Source organism: Oncorhynchus nerka, linkage group LG8, assembly GCF_034236695.1.
Source record: "Oncorhynchus nerka isolate Pitt River linkage group LG8, Oner_Uvic_2.0, whole genome shotgun sequence".
NCBI classification, from domain to species: domain Eukaryota; kingdom Metazoa; phylum Chordata; class Actinopteri; order Salmoniformes; family Salmonidae; genus Oncorhynchus; species Oncorhynchus nerka.
Window position 1 is genome coordinate 21,121,710 of NC_088403.1, and position 15,126 is coordinate 21,136,835.

At 45.2% G+C, this 15,126-nt stretch overlaps 1 protein-coding gene and 1 pseudogene across 1 annotated transcript in view; one reads left to right on the forward strand and one right to left on the reverse strand.

The window, feature by feature from the left end:
- The window catches only part of LOC115124634 (uncharacterized), a 57,617-nt pseudogene that overhangs the window by 17,066 nt on the left and 25,425 nt on the right, over positions 1-15,126 (reverse strand).
- LOC115121791 (proline-rich transmembrane protein 4-like) overlaps positions 1,584-15,126 on the forward strand; it is a 47,606-nt gene continuing 34,063 nt past the window's right edge. The window contains exon 1 of the mRNA XM_065021504.1: positions 1,584-1,828. The gene's annotated coding sequence lies outside the window, so the exon portion shown is untranslated. The remainder of the gene's footprint in view (positions 1,829-15,126) is intronic.

Sequence of the window (15,126 nt, forward strand, 5' to 3'; positions counted from 1 at the left end):
GGCTTTGGGGATGACCAGTGAGATATACCTGCTGGAGCGCGTGCTACGGGTGGGTGTTGTTATCGTGACCAGAGAGCAGAAGATAAGGCAGAGCTTTACCTAGCATAACCTTATAGATGACCTGGAGCCAGTGGGTCTGGCCACGAATATGTAGCGAGGGCCAGCCGACTAGAGCATACAGGTCACAGTTATACCTAGACACGAGAGCTCATACCTCAATAGACAGCTACATCAAAGATGTCCGCGCCCTCACAGACATCCAGTGGTGGGTGGGCTGGCGGTCATGTTGGATGTACCATTTGGAATGCTCAATTCATTCGATGTTCATCAGTAGTGCGTTCAACAAGGCACAGGTCTGTGGAATGTTAGCTAACGTTAACATTCTGGATTGTTCAATCAAACTGTTCAACAGTAGCGACTAGAACTAGCTAATAAAAGCTGAAACAGTTGATGTTGAACATTTACCTGTAATGTTTTGTATTGGCACAGCAGATTAGCCTGAACCAGTGAACACAATTAATGTGTCGTACTATTCAACTTCAAGGGGTATTATTCAACAATACAAATCAGCATAGCCATTTTTTAGGAGACCTCTAAGCTGCTACCATAACTGGAATGGAATGGACAAAGGTCAAATGGTAAGAATAGAAAGGTGGCTCAAGGTCAAATCCGTTATTGAGACCATAATATGTCCAACGGGTCCGAACCAGGAAGGAATTCAGCATGAAGGAGACCTGGCTGTTCAGGAAATGATGTTTCCTTGGGCTGGGAACCTCTGATTGTTTCTATATTTAGTCAATTCCTGAGGATCTACAGACAGGACAGGAACAATCATCTGGGGAATGTTGGACTTCACAATGACATTTCTGATTGGACATCTTAGATCTCAGACTGGCATCAAAGATAAGGCGGCCAGAGTTTGAGAAATGGACCTTTCTGAATCATGTCAAAGGTGAACTTCACAGACCTGGAGGCATGACATAATGTGAGGGTTTAGCGTGGTGTGTGTGTGTGTGTTTGCAACTGGATAGCAGACCAAAAGTCCCTGCAAGGATAGTAAAAAAATAAAAATATTCTCCCTTGTGGGGACATTTCCCATGTCTCCATGAGGACAAAGGCTATTTTAAGCTTAGGGGTTAAGTTTAAGTTTAACTTAAGTTTACAATTAAGGTTAGGAGTTAGGTTTAGGGTTTGGGTTACAGGTTAAGGTAAGGGTTAGTGAAAATAGGATTTTGAATGTAAATTCATTTTAGGTCCCCACGAGGATAGAAGAACATAACGTGTGTGTGTGTGTGTGTGTGTGCATGCATGCTTGATTATGTTCAATAGAGTACACTGTCAAAGTGTGTGTGCATGTACATTAGCTTGCTAATACATTTGTGTCTGTTGTGTACTTGTAAGTGTGTGGGATTGAGTGTTCTAGACATTCTTGCCCGTCTAACTATCTAGTGGCCAGTGTCCACACTGTAGAGAGACTCTCCAAATGAACAATTTGCTCAGTGAGGTGTGGCCACAGGCATTGTCACAGAGATTCACACTGGACTACTTATGAAGGGGGTTAGGGGCAGAAAAAGAGACGGGAGGGAGAAGAGAGGCTGACAGAGAGGAGAGTGAGCAAGAAGAGAGAGAATTAGAGAGAGGGAGCCAACAAGAGTACGAGAGGGAGAGTGAGAATATAAGAGAGAGAGAATAGGAGGGAGGGAGGGAGAGAGTGAGTGCCTGGAACACAATTTCACACACATTCACACACACAGGGAGACGGATCTCTGCTGCAGCTCCCTGCTGGATTTAGTGGATTCACAACCTCTTCCCTTTCACTTGTGGTTGGGTGAGTGGGTCTTTTTTATTCTGAACACTTTCGATGGTGTGTGTGTGTGGTGTGTGTGCTTGTGTGTGTAGTTTATGATCCTCATGTATAGAGAAAAAAGGTAAAGAACTGTTAGAGAATGACAGACACACCGTCACAGAGACGACACACTCTTCCTCTACAGCCTTTATAGGTAGACTCACTCTTACAGAAAAACACAATTTCTACAAGCTCACATTTGAGGGTGTGGATTCAGCTCAATATCTCCAGATGACACGACACACATTCTTCTATTACAGCCTTTATAGGTAGACACACACACACACCTGTGTAGACAAGCAATCCCAGGCATACATAAACACACACACACGGAGGCAGCAGCTGAGGCTGTTTGACTAGCATCAGGAGGAGCGGAAGGAAGGAATCATTATGGGCTAATTCTGCAGCACAGCCATGGTCAGCAGTGTGTGTGTGTGTGCCTGTGTTAATGTATGCCTGGGATTGCTTGTCTACATAGGGTGTGTGTGTGTGTACATTCTGAGGGATTTATGAAAGTGTGTATGTATACTGTAGAAATTCATGGCGTTCATGTCATCATGTGAGCCAGTGGATACTATAGGCGTGTGTATTGGAGTCAAACATCCTCCACCTCTGTGTGTGTGTGTGTGTGTGTGTGTGTGAGTGTGTGCGTGCATGCGTGTAGGGTGTTTGAACTGAAGCAGATGTGACAGGGGTTGCCGTGACAAGCATTTGTGTGTTTTTGTGCGACTGTAGCTGTGTGCATATGTCCCCTGTGTGGGTTAGTGTGAAGCACATATGTACCATTAGGATCAGCGGGAGCAGCACTCTGGTAAAAGCAGCATAGCAGACCACTAAGACCCTCACATCACAGGATTAGCAAGACGTCTTTTGCTACGGTCGTCACCATGGCAAAGCTAGTCAGTGGAACGCTGGTGTCTGAGTGGGTGACGCTTGTCATAGGCAGGTTCGTCACATTCATTGACTCAAAGGCTAAAACTAACGTTGGTGTGATGTTCTAATAACTAGGTATTCACAGGCAGGTAGGCTATAGTTCACTCTGTCAGTAGTAAGGGCAGTGGGGAAATGGGATACCAGAGATAGGCTGGATGAACATAGGATCTATGATCAAGCAGGTTGAAAGGTTGAATACGTCATGGGGGAACGGTATTCAGATTAGGTGAATACCTGAGATGTAATATAACTCTTTGGGGAGTATAAAACGGGTTCTGTTCTTACTTAGATACTAATGTTAATCGAGCAAATATCAGTCATGATCCGAGATGAACCTAGTTACATTTGATAGACCACAGATGGCAAGATGTTTAGTTGTTCATTTTAGTGTGACACCTGATCAGATTGAAGTACCACTGGATGTAATAGGAAATGGTGTTGGCTCCTCTAGCTGCCATGACTCTGACTCCTCTGGACCTGGTCAGTCATGATTCAGACCTGTTGGATCCTAGCCTGGTGGTTGGCTGCTGTTCTGACCAGTAGGTAAACCAGGACACAGGAGTGGTCACAGTCAATAACCACTGGGGACTATTGACCATGACTGCCCGGCAATGTCAAATCCATTCTCTGACACACTGCATCTGCAGGCTGGGGTCAACTCCATCTCACCACAATTCAACTGACCCTGTAGAAATTGGAGAGTTTACCATTATTTTCAATTAAGATTTTATCCGACTCATGGATTGGATTTGAAGTTGGAATGAAATAACCTCAATTTGGACTATGAAGCATTCAAGCTTCAATGACATACAACACCAGGTGTTTCCCTAAAAGGACAACCAAACATTGGCTAGCTTGGTTTCAGAAAGACAAGCAGTGATGTGGAAAATTAGATGGTTGTTGATCCTCACTCTGAGTCAACAACATCCGGGCTGCCAGACTTTAGTATGGACCACCTTGTTTTAATTCAACAACATCCAGGCTGCCAGACTTTAGTATGGACCCCCTTGTTTTAATTCAACAACATCCAGGCTGCCAGACTTTAGTATGGACCCCCTTGTTTTACGTCAAAAACATCCAGGCTGCCAGACTTTAGTATGGACCCCCATGTTTTACATCAACAACATCTGGGCTGCCAGACTTTGGTATGGACCCCCGTGTTTTACATCAACAACATCCGACCTGCCAGACTTTAGTATGGACCCCCTTGTTTTAATTCAACAACATCCGACCTGCCAGACTTTAGTATGGACCCCCTTGTTTTAATTCAACAACATCCGACCTGCCAGACTTTAGTATGGACCCCCTTGTTTTAATTCAACAACATCCGACCTGCCAGACTTTAGTATGGACCCCCTTGTTTTACATCAACAACATCCGACCGGCCAGACTTTAGTATGGACCCCCATGTTTTAATTCAACAACATCCGACCTGCCAGACTTTAGTATGGACCCCCGTGTTTTAATTCAACAACATCCGACCTGACAGACTTTAGTATGGACCCCCATGTTTTACATCAACAACATCCGGGCTGCCAGACTTTAGTATGGACCCCCATGTTTTAATTCAACAACATCCGACCTGCCAGACTTTAGTATGGACCCCCATGTTTTACATCAACAACATCCGGGCTGCCAGACTTTAGTATGGACCCCCATGTTTTAATTCAACAACATCCGACCTGCCAGACTTTAGTATGGACCCCCATGTTTTACATCAACAACATCCGACCTGCCAGACTTTAGTATGGACCCCCATGTTTTACATCAACAACATCCGGGCTGCCAGACTTTAGTATGGACCCCCATGTTTTAATTCAACAACATCCGACCTGCCAGACTTTAGTATGGACCCCCCATGTTTTACATCAACAACATCCGGGCTGCCAGACTTTAGTATGGACCCCCATGTTTTACATCAACAACATCTGGGCTGCCAGACTTTAGTATGGACCCCCATGTTTTACGTCAACAACATCCGACCTGACAGACTTTAGTATGGACCCCCTTGTTTTAATTCAACAACATCCGGGCTGCCAGACTTTAGTATGGACCCCCATGTTTTACATCAACAACATCCGGGCTGCCAGACTTTAGTATGGACGCCCATGTTTTAATTCAACAACATCCGACCTGCCAGACTTTAGTATGGACCCCCATGTTTTAATTCAACAACATCCGACCTGCCAGACTTTAGTATGGACCCCCGTGTTTTAATTCAACAACATCCGACCTGCCAGACTTTAGTATGGACCCCCATGTTTTACATCAACAACATCCGGGCTGCCAGACTTTAGTATGGACCCCCATGTTTTAATTCAACAACATCCGACCTGCCAGACTTTAGTATGGACCCCCATGTTTTACGTCAACAACATCCGACCTGACAGACTTTAGTATGGACCCCCTTGTTTTAATTCAACAACATCCGGGCTGGCAGACTTTAGTATGGACCCCCATGTTTTACATCAACAACATCCGGGCTGCCAGACTTTAGTATGGACGCCCATGTTTTAATTCAACAACATCCGACCTGCCAGACTTTAGTATGGACCCCCATGTTTTAATTCAACAACATCCGACCTGCCAGACTTTAGTATGGACCCCCATGTTTTAATTCAACACATCCGACCTGCCAGACTTTAGTATGGACCCCCATGTATTACATCAACAACATCCGACCTGCCAGACTTTAGTATGGACCCCCATGTTTTAATTCAACAACATCCGACCTGACAGACTTTAGTATGGACCCCCATGTATTACATCAACAACATCCGGGCTGCCAGACTTTGGTATGGACCCCCATGTTTTAATTCAACAACATCCGAACTGCCAGACTTTAGTATGGACCCCCATGTTTTAATTCAACAACATCCGACCTGCCAGACTTTAGTATGGACCCCCATGTTTTAATTCAACAACATCCGACCTGCCAGACTTTAGTATGGACCCCCATGTTTTACATCAACAACATCCGGGCTGCCAGACTTTAGTATGGACCCCCTTGTTTTAATTCAACAACATCCGACCTGCCAGACTTTAGTATGGACCCCCATGTTTTAATTCAACAACATCCGACCTGCCAGACTTTAGTATGGACCCCCATGTTTTAATTCAACAACATCCGACCTGCCAGACTTTAGTATGGACCCCCATGTTTTAATTCAACAACATCCGACCTGCCAGACTTTAGTATGGACCCCCATGTTTTACATCAACAACATCCGGGCTGCCAGACTTTAGTATGGACCCCCATGTTTTAATTCAACAACATCCGACCTGCCAGACTTTAGTATGGACCCCCATGTTTTACATCAACAACATCCGGGCTGCCAGACTTTAGTATGGACCCCCATGTTTTAATTCAACAACATCCGACCTGCCAGACTTTAGTATGGACCCCCTTGTTTTAATTCAACAACATCCGGGCTGCCAGACTTTAGTATGGACCCCCATGTTTTACATCAACAACATCCGGGCTGCCAGACTTTAGTATGAACCCCCATGTTTTAATTCAACAACATCCGACCTGCCAGACTTTAGTATGGACCCCCATGTTTTACATCAACAACATCCGACCTGACAGACTTTAGTATGGACCCCCATGTTTTAATTCAACAACATCCGACCTGACAGACTTTAGTATGGACGCCCATGTTTTAATTCAACAACATCCGACCTGACAGACTTTAGTATGGACCCCCATGTTTTAATTCAACAACATCCGGGCTGCCAGACTTTAGTATGGACCCCCTTGTTTTAATTCAACAACATCCGGGCTGCCAGACTTTAGTATGGACCCCCATGTTTTACATCAACAACATCCGGGCTGCCAGACTTTAGTATGAACCCCCATGTTTTAATTCAACAACATCCGACCTGCCAGACTTTAGTATGGACCCCCATGTTTTACATCAACAACATCCGACCTGACAGACTTTAGTATGGACCCCCATGTTTTAATTCAACAACATCCGACCTGACAGACTTTAGTATGGACGCCCATGTTTTAATTCAACAACATCCGACCTGACAGACTTTAGTATGGACCCCCATGTTTTAATTCAACAACATCCGACCTGCCAGACTTTAGTATGGACCCCCATGTTTTAATTCAACAACATCCGACCTGCCAGACTTTAGTATGGACCCCCATGTTTTAATTCAACAACATCCGACCTGACAGACTTTAGTATGGACCCCCATGTTTTACATCAACAACATCCGGGCTGCCAGACTTTAGTATGGACCCCCTTGTTTTAATTAAACAATATCCGACCTGACAGACTTTGGTATGGACCCCCATGTATTACATCAACAACATCCGACCTGCCAGACTTTAGTATGGACCCCCATGTTTTAATTCAACAACATCCGACCTGCCAGACTTTAGTATGGACCCCCTTGTTTTACATCAACAACATCCGACCTGCCAGACTTTAGTATGGACCCCCTTGTTTTAATTAAACAATATCCGACCTGCCAGACTTTGGTATGGACCCCCATGTTTTACATCAACAACATCCGGGCTGCCAGACTTTAGTATGGACCCCCATGTTTTACATCAACAACATCCGACCTGCCAGACTTTAGTATGGACCCCCATGTTTTACATCAACAACATCCGACCTGACAGACTTTAGTATGGACCCCCATGTTTTACATCAACAACATCCGACCTGCCAGACTTTAGTATGGACCCCCATGTTTTAATCAACACATCCGACCTGACAGACTTTAGTATGGACCCCCATGTTTTAATTCAACAACATCCGACCTGACAGACTTTAGTATGGACCCCCATGTTTTACATCAACAACATCCGGGCTGCCAGACTTTAGTATGGACCCCCATGTTTTACATCAACAACATCTGGGCTGCCAGACTTTAGTATGGACCCCCATGTTTTACGTCAACAACATCCGGGCTGCCAGACTTTAGTATGGACCCCCATGTTTTACATCAACAACATCTGGGCTGCCAGACTTTAGTATGGACCCCCATGTTTTACGTCAACAACATCCGGGCTGCCAGACTTTAGTATGGACCCCCATGTTTTACATCAACAACATCTGGGCTGCCAGACTTTAGTATGGACCCCCATGTTTTACGTCAACAACATCCGGGCTGCCAGACTTTAGTATGGACCACCATGTTTTACGTCAACAACATCCGGGCTGCCAGACTTTAGTATGGACCCCCATGTTTTACATCAACAACATCTGGGCTGCCAGACTTTAGTATGGACCCCCATGTTTTACGTCAACAACATCCGGGCTGCCAGACTTTAGTATGGACCCCCATGTTTTAATTCAACAACATCCGACCTGCCAGACTTTAGTATGGACCCCCATGTTTTAATTCAACAACATCCGGGCTGCCAGACTTTAGTATGGACCCCCATGTTTTAATTCAACAACATCCGACCTGCCAGACTTTAGTATGGACCCCCTTGTTTTACGTCTAGATCATTATCTGAGTAACATTGTAAAACATGATCCTGAAGAAGCCATTTCATACCTGGATACACTCGATTTAACTGATCAGGTCAAACGTGAAATGTTTTGTTTAGAAATAGTCTAGCTTTTAGAATAATATATTTGATCATTAGTAAATACTTCAACAATAAATCAAGTGTACTAGTATGCACATATTAGACAGATACTGTACTGTGAAATACTGAGGAAAAATCTTAATATTCAGTCAAATGTAGGATTAAATGATGGATAATAATGTCTCATTATTTCTCAACAATCGCCAGGAATGAAACCAGGAGTTTTACCCATAGTGAAGCTTCCCCAGACACAGATCAAGCCTAGTCTGGGATCAAAAAGATTTCGCAATGGAGATTCTCCATGGAAAGCACTTTTTAGTCCAAGACCAGTCTTAATCTGTGTCTGGGAAACTGGCCCATAAAGTATACTTTCAGATTATAATGTTTCTACCATCAAATGAAGTGTCGCCCACCTACATGACTGAATAAATCTGTACTCGCTAAAGATGACGTGGCCAGTTTGATTCAGTCTGTTTTATTGACATTCCTGCCCAGACCCAAGGCCAGTGAAGTGAGCTAGATAGGATGAAGAGACTGGGGTGTCAGGGCTTTGTTAATATAGCCCTCCTCACTCTCCAACTCTCGCTGAATTATTTCTGAAGGCACTGTACAAACACACACACTTTAGCAAATCTGAGACGTGCACGAAAATCAGTCCATTGCCAAGGAGTGTGAAACATCAATCCCTGTGCCTTCATGAGACTATGGTCAACCTGTTAAACATAAGTGGTATCGCCCAGAGTCAAGTCATCTCCATTCGCGAATCCTCTCAAATCCAGCAGAAATCCATTTAAATCTCTCAGGGAGGACAAGAGTCCACACCTCTAATTCACTGCACACCCTTCAGCCTTCTTCCCTCCCTCTTTCTCTCTCTCTCTCTCTCTCCAGCTCTCTCTCCCTTCATCCTCTGCGCTCTCTTGCTAGCTCTACCTTTCCATAGCCTTTGCTGTCCCTCTCTCTCTCCCTCTCTCATAAACCTAACCAACATTCTTAATTTAAAATCACTTCATTAGTGTAAAATGTTAAAAGGCTGTTGAAGGACCGGTCTCCAATCAGATATCCATCTCTATCCTCTCAGTACCACAGCGGTCACACAGCAGACCTTTAAAGCCGTTGTCCTGGAGATGAATGTAAATGACAGAAAGGATAATGACAGAATAATGCTGATAATCCTCATGGGGAAATAGTGTGTTTGAGGATGTGATGTGATTGGCATGGTAATGGGTGGTGGTTAAGAGAGTGGGTGAGGGTACACGCACACATATGGAAGTGCACACCACATACACACACACACACGCGCGCACACACACACAAAAGGAGATATTTAGCAATAAACCGAGTGAAGCATTAGAGAGAATAGAAAGGAGTTAGTGGACTGCCATGAAGTCAGAATGCAACATGTCTGTCTGTCTCTCTCTCTATATATATATCTCCTCTCCTTCCACTATCTATATTTCACCCTCTCTCTCGCTCTCCATCTATATCCCTGTCGTGACGTGACTTCCAACTCTCTCTATCTATATCCCCGTCGTGACGTGACTTCCAACCCTCTCTCTCCATCTATATCCCCCTGTCGTGACGTGACTTCCAACCCTCTCTCTCGTTCTCTCTCTCTCCATCTATATCCCCATCGTGACGTGACTTCCAACCCTCTCTCTCCTTCTCTCCATCTATATCCCCGTCGTGACGTGACTTCCAACCCTCTCTCTCCATCTATATCCCCCTGTCGTGATGTGACTTCCAACCCTCTCTCTCGTTCTCTCTCTCTCCATCTATATCCCCATCGTGACGTGACTTCCAACCCTCTCTCTCCTTCTCTCTCTCTCCATCTATATCCCCCTGTCGTGACGTGACTTCCAACCCTCTCTCTCCATCTATATCCCCCTGTCGTGACGTGACTTCCAACCCTCTCTCTCGTTCTCTCTCTCTCCATCTATATCCCCATCGTGACGTGACTTCCAACCCTCTCTCTCCTTCTATCTCTCTCCATCTATATCCCCGTCGTGACGTGACTTCCAACCCTCTCTCTCCATCTATATCCCCCTGTCGTGACGTGACTTCCAACCCTCTCTCTCCATCTATATCCCCCTGTCGTGACGTGACTTCCAACCCTCTCTCTCCATCTATATCCCCGTCGTGACGTGACTTCCAACCCTCTCTCTCCTCCTCTCTCTCTCTCTCCATCTATATCCCCGTCGTGACGTGACTACAACCCTCTCTCTCCTTCTCTCTCTCTCCATCTATATCCCCCTGTCGTGACGTGACTTCCAACCCTCTCTCTCCATCTATATCCCCGTCGTGACGTGACTTCCAACCCTCTCTCTCCTCCTCTCTCTCTCCATCTATATCCCCCTGTCGTGACGTGACTTCCAACCCTCTCTCTCCATCTATATCCCCCTGTCGTGACGTGACTTCCAACCGTCTCTCTCCATCTATATCCCCCTGTCGTGACGTGACTTCCAACCCTCTCTCTCCTTCTCTCTCTCTCCATCTATATCCCCCTGTCGAGACGTAACTTCCAACCCTCTCTCTCTCCATCTATATCCCCGTCGTGACGTGACTTCCAACCCACTCTCTCCTCCTCTCTCTCTCCATCTATATCCCCCTGTTGTGACGTGACTTCCAACCCTCTCTCTCCATCTATATCCCCGTTGTGACGTGACTTCCAACCCCCTCTCTCCTCCTCTCTCTCTCTATCTATATCCCCCTGTCGAGACGTAACTTCCAACCCTCTCTCTCTCCATCTATATCCCCGTCGTGACGTGACTTCCAACCCACTCTCTCCTCCTCTCTCTCTCCATCTATATCCCCCTGTTGTGACGTGACTTCCAACCCTCTCTCTCCATCTATATCCCCGTCGTGACGTGACTTCCAACCCTCTCTCTCTCTATCTATATCCCCCTGTCGTGACGTGACTTCCAACCCTCTCTCTCCATCTATATCCCCGTTGTGACGTGACTTCCAACCCCCTCTCTCCTCCTCTCTCTCTCTATCTATCTATATCCCCCTGTCGAGACGTAACTTCCAACCCTCTCTCTCTCCATCTATATCCCCGTCGTGACGTGACTTCCAACCCACTCTCTCCTCCTCTCTCTCTCCATCTATATCCCCCTGTTGTGACGTGACTTCCAACCCTCTCTCTCCATCTATATCCCCGTTGTGACGTGACTTCCAACCCCCTCTCTCCTCCTCTCTCTCTCTATCTATATCCCCCTGTCGAGACGTAACTTCCAACCCTCTCTCTCTCTCCATCTATATCCCCGTCGTGACGTGACTTCCAACCCACTCTCTCCTCCTCTCTCTCTCCATCTATATCCCCCTGTTGTGACGTGACTTCCAACCCTCTCTCTCCATCTATATCCCCGTCGTGACGTGACTTCCAACCCTCTCTCTCTCTATCTATATCCCCCTGTCGTGACGTGACTTCCAACCCTCTCTCTCCATCTATATTCCCGTCGTGACGTGACTTCCAACCCTCTCTCTCCATCTATATCCCCGTCGTGACGTGACTTCCAACCCTCTCTCTCTCTATCTATATCCCCCTGTCGTGACGTGACTTCCAACCCTCTCTCTCCTCTCTCTCTCTCTCTCTGCTCCATTGAGCACAGTGCAGTGGGACAGGACCTGTCTTTGTCAGGTGCAGTGGAACAAAACACTAGTGAAGAAAGAGAAGGCTTGTAAATGTTCCCACAGACACGTTTATCTTATTTTATTACTCTCATTCTCTCTTTCCACTTGTTCTGCTGCATGTTTATCTTATTACTCTCTCTCATTCTCTCTTTCCACTTGTTCTGCTGCATGTTTATCTTATTACTCTCTCTCATTCTCTCTTTCCACTTGTTCTGCTGCATGTTTATCTTATTACTCTCTCTCATTCTCTCTTTCCACTTGTTCTGCTGCATGTTTATCTTATTACTCTCTCTCATTCTCTCTTTCCACTTGTTCTGCTGCATGTTTATCTTATTACTCTCATTCTCTCTTTCCACTTGTTCTGCTGCATGTTTATCTTATTACTCTCTCTCATTCTCTCTTTCCACTTGTTCTGCTGCATGTTTATCTTATTACTCTCTCTCTCATTCTCTCTTTCCACTTGTTCTGCTGCATGTTTATCTTATTACTCTCTCTCATTCTCTCTTTCCACTTGTTCTGCTGCATGTCAGGAAAGACAGAGGGCTCCCTAACAGACGTACATATTTCATTTTTACAACTGACCACAAGCGCACTAAAACTGAGTTGATTGCTCACAGAGGACTACACGGAGGCAAACTAAAATTCAAATCTTGATTTCCTGTGTTTTAAGCGTTATGCAGTTGACAGTTGTGAGACATACACAATTTCCACATGCAGGATGGTAGACATGTAGATAACATCATAGAATAATCTAATGATTATGTGTGAGAATAACTGAGAACTCCAACCCCCTGTTATCTGAAAATGGGCTGTCTATCTTCCTATATAAGCTTATTAGGGATTCACCATGTGGGTGAAGGGGGGGTATATTTAACTCTGCTTTCTATGAAAGGCATAGACACTAATTAGTCAGGTAATCTTCTGACTGAAACAGGAAGCTGGCATGCCTGTGTAATTGATAGTGAGGGGAGTGGAATTTGAGAATGTTAGCCAAATTAAATGATGCATAATCCCCCTTGTGTAAATAATTGATCAATATGTGTCAAATTGAACAAAAACCCAATCAGGGCAGAGGCATAGTTTTTTGGAATTGTTTAGCGTGAAACTAAAAAGGCAATGTGTTTCTTCTGAAGAACAGAATGTCACAACAAATATCTCAATTTTCTACAAAGACGGCATTAAGTACCGTTTATTTGCCTTTCTGTAACACACCAAGAATTAACCAACTCTGGCGAAAGGTTTTAACGTCTTGGGGGCTTTGGTGTGTGTGTGTGTGTGTGTGTGTGTGTGTGTGACGTGGGTGGGTCTCTAAGTACAGCCATTCCTCAATGGAAATGTATTTCAAGCATGTACACTCAGAGTCCTGATAGAAGGCAGTAATGTGTGGGCAGTTGTATGTTTCTGAGTGTGCCCCTCAGCTCCACTACTCACTACTCAGAATCCAGCCAACTACCCCCAGGAAGGCTCAGAGAGGTAGTGAGGCCTTCTAAGGTCAACACTACACGGGGCACAGAGACAGGGTCAAGTCCCTGAATGTCCTGCAGAGAGATCAGGCCTAGGATAGTGCTATTAAAAGGTGATTGGTCTGTTTGTGTTATGAGCTATACTTCAATGAGAGAGATGTAGCATGGGACAGAGTAACAGAGAGAGAGAGAGATGTAGCATAGGACAGAATAGCAGAGAGAGAGAGAGAGAGAGAGAGAGATGTAGGATGGGACAGAGTAACAGAAAGAGAGAGATGTAGCATAGGACAGAGTAACAGAAAGTGAGAGATGTAGCATAGGACAGAGTAACAGAGCGAGAGAGATAGATGTAGCATAGGACAGAGTAACAGAGAGAGATGTAGCATAGGACAGAGTAACAGAGAGAGAGAGAGAGAGAGAGAGAGAGAGAGAGAGATGTAGCATGGGACAGAGAAACATAGAGAGAGAGAGAGATGTAGCATGTGACAGAGTAACAGAGAGAGATGTAGCATGGGACAGAGTAACAGAGAGAGAGATGTAGTATAGGACAGAGTAACAGAGAGAGATGTAGCATGGGACAGAGTAACAGAGAGAGATGTAGCATAGGACAGAGTAACAGAGAGAGAGAGATAGATGTAGCATAGGACAGAGTAACAGAGAGAGATGTAGCATAGGACAGAGTAACAGAGAGAGAGAGAGAGAGAGAGAGAGAGAGAGAGAGATGTAGCGTGGGACAGAGAAACATAGAGAGAGAGAGAGATGTAGCATGGGACAGAGTAACAGAGAGAGATGTAGCATAGCACAGAGTAACAGAGCGAGAGAGATAGATGTAGCATAGGACAGAGTAACAGAGAGAGATGTAGCATAGGACAGAGTAACAGAGAGAGAGAGAGAGAGAGAGAGAGAGATGTAGCATGGGACAGAGAAACATAGAGAGAGAGAGAGATGTAGCATGTGACAGAGTAACAGAGAGAGATGTAGCATGGGACAGAGTAACAGAGAGAGAGAGAGATGTAGCATAGGACAGAGTAACAGAGAGAGAGAGAGAGAGAGAGAGAGAGAGAGAGAGATGTAGCATGGGACAGAGAAACATAGAGAGAGAGAGAGATGTAGCATAGGACAGAGTAACAGAGAGAGAGAGAGATGTCGCATAGGACAGAGTAACAGAGAGAGAGAGAGATGTAGCATAGGGCAGAGTAACAGAGAGAGAGAGAGATGTAGCATAGGACAGAGTAACAGAGAGAGAGAGATAGATGTAGCATAGGACAGAGTAACAGAGAGAGAGAGAGAGAGAGAGAGAGAGAGAGAGATGTAGCGTGGGACAGAGAAACATAGAGAGAGAGAGAGATGTAGCATGGGACAGAGTAACAGAGAGAGATGTAGCATAGCACAGAGTAACAGAGCGAGAGAGATAGATGTAGCATAGGACAGAGTAACAGAGAGAGATGTAGCATAGGACAGAGTAACAGAGAGAGAGAGAGAGAGAGAGAGAGAGAGATGTAGCATGGGACAGAGAAACATAGAGAGAGAGAGAGAGATGTAGCATGTGACAGAGTAACAGAGAGAGATGTAGCATGGGACAGAGTAACAGAGAGAGAGAGAGATGTAGCATAGGACAGAGTAACAGAGAGAGAGAGAGAGAGAGAGAGAGAGAGAGAGAGAGAGATGTAGCATGGGACAGAGAAACATAGAGAGAG